This window comes from Chaetodon trifascialis, chromosome 15 (genome assembly GCF_039877785.1).
Source record: "Chaetodon trifascialis isolate fChaTrf1 chromosome 15, fChaTrf1.hap1, whole genome shotgun sequence".
Classification (NCBI taxonomy): domain Eukaryota; kingdom Metazoa; phylum Chordata; class Actinopteri; order Chaetodontiformes; family Chaetodontidae; genus Chaetodon; species Chaetodon trifascialis.
Genome location: NC_092070.1, coordinates 11217323 through 11229612, shown reverse-complemented (window position 1 = coordinate 11229612; position 12290 = coordinate 11217323).

The window sequence follows — 12290 nt, the reverse complement described above, 5'->3', positions numbered from 1 at the left end:
GATATGATTGAAATTTCATTTTTAGGACTCCATGTGCAAGATGTTTGAGTGTTTATAATAAATAGCCTGCACCACCATTATGCAAATTAAAAACACAAAAAGTTATCCCAAAAAACGTTTCTCAACGAGACCTCAGCCTGACATCTGCAGATAGATGCTAGCTAGCGTTAGCCACCCGGCAGGTAGCGACAGACTGAATAAACTAGAATCCGCACACTGATGCTCGACTCCTTTGACTTTGCCTCTTGTAACCAGACACAATGCATCGTTAACAAACACAAACTGAGAGCTCAGATCAGCACGTGGAGACATCTTTCAGTCAGATCCACACAGATGTCTAGATGACCATTAAATTCACTACAAGAAACGAGTGCGGCATGTGTATTTTTTCAACTAAAAGTAAAAATAATCAACTTTCCCCTTATCTGACCCCTACTCAATAACTTGTATACAGTCCCTTAATGAACATACTTGTAACATACTTGAAGTTGACCTCTTCCATCTTCTGTCTTCACTGCAGTGCCGATTTTTTGCCTGTAACTTGATTTTACATATTTACATATATTGTATGATAGTCATAGCTTGTGTACAACATACTGTACCTTCTACCATTACTGTATCCTCAGTGAAGCTATCCAGGTGCTTTGAATGCATTATCATGCTCTGCAGGCAGCACTCATGAAACTGCAGCTGCCCACATGCACTGTTCATTACTAAATGTATAAAGTACATCTCATAGGGGTAGAGATTAGCTATGCAAACGGCTTGTCATGGCTGCCGATATCTGGAGTGAGGGGTCCCTCTGCTGGACCCTCTCATACGCAGTATTGCTCATTGAGTCACATGGAGGGCAGATTTTATCCTGAAATATATCTTTACGTTATACAATGCAATCTCTTCAAACGTGCTTCTTCTATTTACAGTCATGAGTGGATTAGTCTTACAACATTAAGCTCAGCTGCAGGAGACGCCGCATTCTGCATACAAATCTGCATTAATGGCAGTTAACATCCAACTTATTGTAATTTATCATCAGAGAAATGTACTTGATACTTGCAAAGAAACACAGCTGCAAACAGTAATCAATGTCAACATGTCGAGTGTGGTTACACTGCTGTAAACTTTTGGTACTATACTGTTACATTGTTTATTCCACTGGCTGCTTTAATGTAACAGCAGTGTTTTTTTGTTTTGTTTTTTTAAAAACACAAATTCATATTTGTCTCTGTCAGTGCTGTCATTGCATTTTCTAAGTGATTAAAGAAAGCTGTGTCACAGTGAATGAACTGAAATGAGACAAACCTCTGTGAGGCTGTGACCCCTATAGGTCTAGGAAGCCAAACGATGTTTTTATGATGAAGGACATTTACGTCATGCTGTTGCAGCCGCACTTGTCAAAAGCTGATGATTCACAGATTTGTGATGAATGTTTCTTCCGTTGTTTTGTTGTTCAGTGTAGTACTGTAAGCTGGCTTTTAGTACAGTAGATCAGGGGAACCACGTGGTATGGTTGAATGTGTTATACTGTTAGTCTGAAAAAATGATGTAACCTTTTTTTAAAATGTGTGCCACTTATTTGCAGCGTTTCACTTTGAGGTGCAAATAGGGAAAAAAAAACTTTCTCCAGAACGTGCCTTAGCCAATACCCAAGACAGAACAGTGCTAAAAAAAATCCTTACCACATAAAACTCACATTTTAGCAGTGAAGGATGATACATTGGTATGTCTCAGTGTTACACTCCAGGCTGTGATCTGTACAGGGTGCGATACAAACACAAAGAGGAGACACCGATTCTCTAGTTTAGGCATGAGACTGTGTGATATGTGCAGCTTTCTGGAAGAGGAATCGACTGGATTCTAAGTTTTAGTATCCATAAGGTTGTTATTGCATTCATCGGCTGTTGACAACCGGGTACTCATCATCTCCTTTGATTTCCTTGTAATTCTTTGTTTATAGACTTGTTTTTTTAAAGACCAATAAACATATTCATATAGAAAAATGCCTCTTTCTTCGTGATTTAATCTTATTATTCTTATTAATATATTTCAAACATATCCAGGTTTCCTCAGAGCTGAAAAGCTGAGATTCAGAAAAGGTCTAAACACGAAAAACAAGGAATCTTTGGTGGAAAACAAATTCATTTGTCAGAGCCGCCACTGATGGGAGGTTAAGGTTGGAAAATGAACATAATTTGAGCTACTGTCTTCAAGTTAGACCTGAACACTGTTTGTCACAAAATGTTACTGATGTGTGTCTTCCCTGCGCTGTTTGTCCCCTTTCCTCTCTAACTCTGCCCAGGTGTGCAACATCTGCTGAATGAGGCGCACCTGAGCTGGGCCTGAAGTGCTTAAAAGCTCCTGTGCCTGCATCAAAGAGAGGCTTCCGCTGTAGGGACAGCTGGTCTAGCTGCCTCTCAGCCTGGGTGATCTGCTGTGTTTTTGTTAGCTTTGCTAAATCGTCTTGGTTGTTTGTGTGTCTTTATGTTGTTATTTTAATTGACTTTGGTCATTTTAAAAGTTTTTTTGTGCAGTCCACTTGAATCAGTGGTGGAGAGTTGTTTGCTCCATAGGGCTACCAAAGGGTGGGGTTTAACAACATCATGTAAGTGGAAGGGAAATGAAAATCATTCACCCAACAATTAAGTGTTCTTTTGTTGTTTTAGTCATTGCAAGTTGATAAAATGTGAGTATATCTGGAAGCAGATGAAGAGTTTTTTTCCCCTCATAAACATTTCAAGGCCCATTTTCTTTTCTTTTTTTCCTCTTTTCTTTTTTTTTCTTTTGTCCTTTTTTTTTTTTTTTTTACAAGAGACATGTGCTTTGACATCAGAGCTCTGGGAACATCATTTGTAGCTTATGTAGCCCAAAACTGATGGTGCTGAGAGAATTCTTTTAGGGAAATACTTAATGATGGTATGACTGTTATATATACCTATAATGGATTCTGTATCAACTTGACAGCTACAGTTGAGAAAATTAAAACAAAAACACATAGTCGCACCAATAATTAATGGTCAGTCCTTTATTCAAAGCTCTGCTCGGAAACAAATGCAGTTTAATCTGGTTCCAGAACAAAGCCAGTGGGACCATGACAAGTCACCTTATTCATAAAGACCTTCTGATTTAAGATCAAATACTTTATTTTACTGGTGGAGCTGAAGAATCAGATCCAACTGAATCAAGGGTAGGGGGGCGCTGGAGGACTGTACAGCTGTGAACACAGAAAAGAGCCTCAGGATGTCCCTGAAGACAGCAGGATGTGGTCACTGTAGTGCACCTCATCTCTTCCTCCACCAGGAGGAGACAGAGGTTATATCTGAAATCACTCTTAACTATCTACCCAGAGCTTTAAATTTACTTATTGACGTTGTATTTTAGTGCCTGAATGGGCAATTTTGCACTATAAAGTTCACTGAAAAGTTGATTTTGGAGGCTGTTGAAACTGCAGCCATCAAACTGACCATAAAACTGGATTGACACAGTTTCAACAGGAATTTGACTTAATATTCATAGAGGTGGGGATTTATTGCAGGACCATCTGCATCAGTTTTAGCAGTGCAGATACATTGATTTGAGAATCCATGACTCTGGATGGCCTGCAGATGGCAATATTGTCTAACACCTTCTAAGATTTCAGTTTGAGCAGAGCATCATTTATGTGTGTGCACAGTTTAGTGGCCAGAGTGCACACATATTGTTCCACAGGAAGCCGCAGATCATTGTTGTGTGTCCTGTCTTTGTCCTCATCTGACAGCCACAAACAAGAGTCACAGTGAAGGTCACCTGTAAGCTGCCGTCCCAAATATGGCAATACATAAACAAAATAGAGCATTGGCTGTGCAAACATTTAACAAGTTAAGCAAAAGTTGTTATTTAAGACCTTTATTATCCTCCGATCACTAGTGGCTGTCTCTTATTGCACATTTTATCCCCCTTGATGACAGTGGAATTGACTCTCAATAGAGAGGAGCACAGATCCATCAGAGGAGGCAAGAACTCACAATGCGAGCTACTGTCTCGACGCCCAGGCAAAAATGCCTTCACAGGCGCCTCTCTATGAATGAGAGGATGAAAATTCAGCGAATACAGAAGACAGAAGCTCAGATCCTGATGAGATAATTAACGACCTTATCAACTGAATGCATGCAAAAGAGTCCGTGTTGAGGATGTTTGGTTGAGCTTCCTTCAGTCAGCTTGTGACATACACTCACACCTGTACAAGTCGTCTCCTGCAAGGGTTGAATACTTTCCACAGGGGCTTGATAATTCTTGCCAAGGGAGGGGATTCACGTTCACTTTCACCACCTGGATATATAATTTGAGGCAGCAACCTACAATGAGAGATCAAGAACGCCAGTGCTGTAAATTACTGTAAAGCATGCTGTAGATTTTTTAATGACAGGCTGCAGATTTATAGCATATCTCAACGCTCACGCCTCCATCACTTACCCCATGTGAGCCTTCCGTCGTCAGTATGCCAACTCAGTTTTGCCCACATAAGTGTTCAGGTATACCTTATTCAGTTGTCTGCAGAGTGAGACCAAACTAAATTGCCTCAGTGAAATTAATTGTTTTTCAGTTGGCAAATGAAGCGTCTTACAGTCTCTCCCTCTGTCAATGTCTTTAATTTTGTTCCCTCCCTTCTCTCCTCTATCTTAACCTTTTCTGACAGGATTAATTAAATGCCACTCCAACAATCAGCTGCATGCCAGAGGAGGGAGTGGGCCAAAGTGTGTGTGTTTGTGGATGTGCATGTGCATGTGCATGTGCATGTGCATGTGCATGTGCATGTGCATGTGCATGTGCATGTGCATGTGTGTGACCTTAAGCTGTTTTTTTTTTTTTTCTTTTCCCGGACCCTCCCTGCTGATCTGCCTGAACAGATCCAAAATCATATTTCTCTGTCTGTCTGTCTGTCTGTCTGTCTGTCTGTCTGTCTGTCTGTCTGTCTGTCTGTCTGTCTGTCTGTCTGTTTGTCTGTCTGTCTGTCTGTGTGTCTGATTGGCTTGGATGTCCCCATCTGTGGTGAGACTGGGGTTGAAATCTAACTTTACACCATCGAGCTTTCAACAAAACAACAAAGGCAATCTCAAGTGCCGTTCAAAATGTGCCCTGAGCTAGTCTCCAGATATCACAGTTTGCTTACTCTCCATCCTCTAAAGCCAGGTGTGGCCCGCTGCTCAAGGTGCCACTGTGATAGTCTTTTATTAAGCTGAGTGCTGACGTGTGAGTCACACTGTGGCTCTGTCATAAAAAACACAAAGCCTTTGCTTCACTAACAACTTTTGTTTCAGTAATCCATTTTCCATCCATCCATTATCTATACCGCCTATCCCTTTCGGGGTTGTGGGGGGCTGGAGCCTATCCCAGCTACAATGGCGGGGTACACCCTGAACCGGTCGCCAGCCGATTGCAGGGCCACATACAAGGACAAACAAACATTCACACTCGCACTCACACCTACGGACAATTTAGAGTCATCAATTAACCTAATGAGCATGTTTTTGGTCTGTGGGAGGAAGCTGGAGTACCCGGAGAGAACCCACGCATGTACGGGAAGAACATGCAAACTTCACACAGAAAGGCCCCGTCTGACCCGGGGATCGAACCGGCAACCTTCTTGCTGTGAGGCACGCGCACTACCTGCTGCGCCACCGTGCAGCGTAATCCATTTTGTTCTACCAAATTTCTACACTTGGACTTAATTTTTTTTGTTTGTTTTTTTTACTTTTACTGACATCAAATGCAATCAGTGAGCCTATAACAAACAGCTGCTTTACCTTTAAAAATGGAGGTTTCTGCCAGGTGAATGACATCTGCTTTCTCTCTTATCAAAAACAAACTGAAGCGCTCCACTAAATGAATTTCTTCTTTGAGCACTGATTTCTCCACTTAGCTGATGCTGAAGTCAAGATGACGAAGAGAGTCAACATGATAAAGCAAACGATGTTGATTAATGGATTAAATCAAGTATTTCATGCAAAAATGAATGCTTGTCAACTCATGAGATTTGCCTCAGCCTCAGCTGTACTTTGTTAGCATGCTAACATGCTACATGGACTGTGCTCTTATTATACCTCTATATTTGCTGAGGAGAGGGTAGTCTGACTTGGAGAGCAGGGGAGGGTCTTTTTTCTTATTCCAAGCAAGATTTATTTAGTAAGAAAGTACTTAAAAAATACAGCTTTCCTGTGTATTACAGGGCATAAAGGTGAGGTTTACATGCTGAGATCAATCCTGTCTCCACATCAGGGTTTCATTTTTCTCATCACCATCAAACAGGTCGCTCGTTGAGATTCATTTCCTCTGAATTCAGCGATTGTTCAGAGCTTGCGATTAATCCCTGCTGAACTGTAAATGTTAACTCCAATACTATAAAATGATTTAACAACAGTATTGTCTTTATATGTATATCCTGAAACAGGTTCAAGTCCAAGCTTTAATTCCAGTTTTAACACCTTTTTGTTATATCAAGAGGTAAATGGAAATTCCCTCCTGCCATAAAATAACAATACAAAAATGACTGTGCATTAGATGTGACATTTCAAGCCAAGCAAGTTGGCACCAAACTGTGACCTTTAGAAGCATTTAAACAAGCCTGTGCACCTGACTGTTTGGTGAAATATGTAAAGTGCCTCTCACGCTCTTCCTCCTTGCAGATCCAGACACATAAATCACCTGGGTGAGGTGCAGCTCGCATGGTCCCTTTTCTTTTTTTACCCAAATAGGGAGTCTGATCCCGTGCCACATATGTATTCTTTCTCTAAGTGTATTTGACACCCTGTCAGCTTGTATTATAGACTGTAGGGCCTCCAGTACTTGAGACCGTGAGAGAGTTGTTTTTCATGAAGTCTGTGCAGTCGGTGCCTGAATCCACACTGCTTTGTGCTTGTTGCTCCCCAAGGAACGCAGACAGACAGTAAAAACAGCCAGGTGATCAAACCATTGTACGGACATAACAATTGGTAAATGGGCGAGCCCTGCAATTTCTGCAAGTCACTGCCACAAATTTTAGTGTCTCGGTTTTCCACAGTTCTAACGCTGCTTCAGTGGCCTCTCTGCTGTCCCACCTTTTCTCACACCAGATTGCAACAACCAACGACCAGCTGTGACTGCAGCAAACACCCTGAAACCACCAATTTTGTTTAAAATTCAAAGCTGATTCGTTCCTCTCTGCATATAATCAGCATTTTCCTCTGATTATTGCTCACTGCAAGCTGTCTGTAGGTGGATGCTTTTAAACTGTACGTGTTTTTCTTGGTTTAAAGCTCCTGGTAGAGCCAGAAAGCAGACAGCTCACATTCAGGCTTTCACTTTTTCAGCCCAATCGGCAGAATAAATGATCATCATCATCATGAAAAAAAACATGTTTTGGCTTAAAGTACCTGGTTTAATCTCCACAAACACGGCTGGAAAATATATAGTTTCATTGCCACAAACACAATTTGTACTTGTTCACTAGTCTGGTGCTTGGCAGTCTTCTCGTCTTCTGTGCCACCGCCACCATCCCCTTCTCCTCTTAATGAGACACTGAGCTCGCCTACTGTACATGCACTGCTTATCTGAACTATGCCACTTTGATAACTATTGCAGAAATGTTGAAATTATACATGTATAACGTATAAAGTTAAAGTATCTGCGCTCTGTAGAAGCATATAACGCCAATATTTTATTCTGGGCTGCATATATACACATTTCATCACCACTTTGCTAAAAACATCTGGAATTTCTGCAGCTGCTGCTCCTCCAAGTTGTTAAAAATGTCTTTTGGATGGATCTTTAGGATTGTTGCAATGATTTGATCATATAGCGCCAACCAGCTCTGAAATGTAAATAACAAATTTAATATTACTACTTTTTGTGCTTCCTCATTGTAGAACTTCTCGTCTCTTACCTCTTATAACTGTGATTGTTCCTTCACTGGTGGGAAGCCAGTCAGAGATTCTGTCTGCTTACTTCCTGTTGCAGGTCGACAGTGACAAGAGTAAAAATGGTCAAAAAAAACACTGAGCTTGTTATGAACTGCCTTGATCAGGAAGCAAAGATAAAACACAGCAAACAATAAGACATGTCTGTGAAACCTGAGCTGCTAGCCTTCCACTGACACCTGTATTCTCCTTTCTGTCTGCCAGACGACAGCACCAAAGCAGCAACGAGGAAAAAATAGATTGAACACAGTCCCTGCTCAGACTTGACTTAATTCTCAGACTTCAGAAACTCTAACATTCACTGGTCTCCAGCTGTTTAAAGGACCACAGCTTTTTCTTCCTCTTCTGTCACATGAATGATGCTTCTGTAATGAAGAGACCAGAAAGAAGTGAACATGAAACTTAACGTCTTCATCCTCTGTCATCGCCCAGTGTCACAGAACGAAATTTAAAAGGAGACGTGTGTGTCTTTAATCAAGTCCAAACTGGCTAATAGGACACTTCATTACCCAGAGGAGCAAGTGAGCATGAACACACACTAATTAAAGAATGACTCACGTCATGTGTCGGAAATTGTTGACATCAGAGGATGTCTTGACTAAATCCTCTGTCCACCTCCACCTTCCTACACACACACGCGCACACACACACACCTCTCATATCTGTGTATCTGCTAGGCAACAATGTCTATATCTATGTGTGTGTGTCAGTGTATGTGTGTGAGCTGCTTAGCAGTTGAAGGACCCTAAGGGCTGTCCACAAAGCAAGAGACCCAAAAGAGGGCTGAGTCACCGCTTAGTGTTGTGCGCGTGTGTGTGTGTGAGACAGAGAGAGAGAGCGAGCCCATTGTGTCATCCTTGTCTGTACTGCGACCCCTGAGGCTGGGTGGGAGTCTGGCATTATCATTTATGATGAGCTTGGAGGGCTCAGCTGAATGGAGGATGTTACGATGAGCCCTATATGCCACTTTTGTGTGTGTGTGTGTGTGTGTGTGTGTGTGTGTGTTCGCTTGGTAAGCAAGTCCTCTCATCTCCATATAAATGGCCCGAGGGAGAGGGGATGGTTTCTATTTAAATGTGAGTGTTCAAGTGTGTGTTTCGTGCTATTCTGGGATTGAGCCGCCACTATCATACAGTCCAATCATCCACAAAAACAAAGCTATCATCACAACACTTCCATGAAGGCTCATGTGTGTGTGTGTGTGTGTGTGTGTGTGTGTGTGTGTGTGTGTGTGTGTGTGTGTGTGTGTGTGTGTGTGTGTTCACTGGTAAAGACATTTGCATGATGTTTGAGATGAGTGGTGAGGTAATGAAGCCTGGCAGTGAGTTGCTGCTGAGTTCCGGCTGCATGGCTCGCTGACTTCTGTTTCACAGAACAGGTTACCTGAGTCTGGCACACATTTACAGTACAGATGGCTCCATCGCTTTCTTTTTTTCTTTTGTTGCTACATGTCTGTCCCACCTAAATAACATTCCAGGTTCCACCCTCTTGATCAGATGAGAATAGACAGAACAGATAACAGCGAGCAGCAAACACACACTTGATACAGCGATGCATGCGTCTTTCTGCTGAAACTGTTCATTTTTTAAGCTTTTTTCAAGGCAACCAGTATTCTGTGTTGTCAGCTTTTTTGAGCATTACACAGTTACCGGTTTCTCTTGGTGGCAACAATGCCACGAAAAGACCAAAACCAGCAATGAACTGTGACATGTTCCCTCATTGTAGTTTATTTTGAGTTAGTCCCACATACACAGCCCTGTTGCTGTAAATACTCACTACAGCACCAAGTCCGATTAATCCATGGCTGAAAATAGTCCCCAACAAATGGCAAAGGACTCCTGTTGGAGATATTAAAGATATACATATATCTTCAGTAGGAACCAGTGGACTGACAGGGACAGACAGGGTGGTAAATACTGTGAGACGCACTAATAAATCGGTCCATAGCGCACTTAAATTGAAAAGTTGAAAGGTTAACTTGAGAGGAAGCCTGTCCGCACTGTGGAAGCTGAGGTCTACAGCCTATTTTGCAGACTTCATGTATCTCCGCGTATATCTCTGTCTCTCCGTCTCTCCAAGCCTCTCGCTTTATTCAGTTTCCTCGCCGTTTGCCTCTCAGTCACTTCAGATAAGGAGGGATTTTATGTTTCTCTCCCTCTCTACCTCTCTGCATCTCAATCACTGCTTTGCATCCTCCTTGTGTGATATGAGTGTGCGTCTGTGTGTGTGTGTGTGTGTGTGTGTGTGTGTGTGTGTGTGTGCGTGTGTGTGTGTGTGACTGTGACTCATTCTAAATCTGGATGTGTGACCCAGAAAACTATTCAAAAAGCATATTTCATCTCATGTCTATATAAATTTTATTTTGTTCCGATATCTGTCACTTTTGTGTCTTGCAGGGGACGCAGACAACATCACGCTGCTTGCACTTATTAGTGCATACAGTTTGTATACAGCACATTGTCATTTTTAGCATATGCTAAATATAATCATATAAATATATAATATCAAAATGCTGACATACCTTTTATGGATGAAAAATCCTGCAAATTATTCAAGTATGAGCTAAATACTCGTGATTATCCAAGAAGGGTTAAAACAAGGGCAACTTGGTTTGGTTGTAGATCCGTGAAATACTTCTCATCTTCATTTACACTCCAACCATTCAAATGACTGCTGTTACAACAGCCAGGAGCACTACAAGTCCACTTGCTCTATATTTAACCCTCCTTGGATATAAAGGAATACTTCAACTTTTTGGGAAACACACTCATTTGCTTTATTGCTGGGAGTTTGATGAGAAGATTGATACCACTCTCATGTCTGCCCCACAAATATGAAGTGGCAATGAGCACAAAAACAGGAAGCACAGGCAAAGCGCTAGCCCTTGTTTGACCCTTACAAAAACGTGAGTGTAAGAATGACAACAATTTGTGGTATTTGAGCCACATGCAGTGCATCCAGGAAGTCACTGCAGCTCAGAAAAAGTCCAACACAAAGCCGTATGTAACACACAGCAACCTTTAAAACGGCAGATTGTCTGTTTTGTTGGTGGATTTTGTTCCTTTTGGACAGAGCCAGGCGAACTGTTTCCTGTGTCCAGTCTTTGTGCTAAGCTATGCTAATCATCAGCTAGTTTCATGTATCAGATATCAGTGTGCTATTGATCCTGTTGTCTAATTCTCCACCAGAAAGTGAATAAGCAAATTCCCCCAAATTAATGGTTGCTTATTTGGGTTATTAGCTCTGTCCAGTATGTGTTTTGCATACCCTACAATAAGGAGATATCTCTTTCCATGTCTCTCCCTCTTGTTACTTCAGCATGCAAATTCAGGTGAGTCAGCCAGGCTTTGGACGCATCACTTGTCTCTGCTGGCATGCCATCAGTTTTTGCAGCACACGGAAGACAACTTCAACAAAGCAACTTCACACATTAAAGCTTCATGTTCGACTGTGAAAATAAAACATTGATCATCACACCTCAGCCGAAGGTTTTCATGCAGCTCACACAACCTCGCCATTTTTGTCAGGAGGAGCTTCTGTGCTCAATGTCTGAATATGAGGTAACATCTGATAAAAATGTCCTTTGGGATCATCTTGATTGTACTATTTGCTAGAGGACATTTGTTCACAACTCACAACCGTCTCTGACATGGATTACAACTGATATTTGCAGAATTGCAACGTGCTGGGAAAGGTGATTGAAGCTTCCACAGAGGGACCGTACAGTACCTCTGCTGGATCATTTTGAACTCTTTCCTGACAGGACTGGAGCTAGAAGAAATACGCTGAGCTAAATCAAATGTTTAGCACATCCTCTCCTCTTCTGCTTCAATGATGTCGAGTTAAGTACCTCAGTCGGCATGCAGAGCAGCCATTCACAGCTCCAAAGGGCGGCCATCCGTGATTCACAATCTATATTTTATTTCAAAAACGAATTCAATCGCAGTTTGCGGCGGGAGAAAATCTGCACCTCCCTCGCATCCCCAAACAAAATGAACCAAAGTTCTCACAGAGCCAAACAGTGATATGGGGGATTCACTGCAGTTAAATAAAGCTGCTTTAGAAGCAAAGACACAGACAAACATTCAGCAAGCGCACCAATTCATGCCTGCCTCCATCACAACATGACAGACTGGAGCGTTGCTCGTTTGTAGCTTTGTAAAACAGTTTGAATTATGTGAACTTCAGCCATTTTGCTTTCTCCGGCACATTTCCACTTTCCTTCAGAGAATCTCAAGTTAGACTCTGCAGGGCATCTGTATCTGTCTTCAGAGCAGCGAGCCTGTCCTGTGTGCTGTTTACTGCGCTCGTCTCCGCAGATAACTTGTGCTTTGTTTGGGCAAAGAAGCTTTGTGTTCCAGG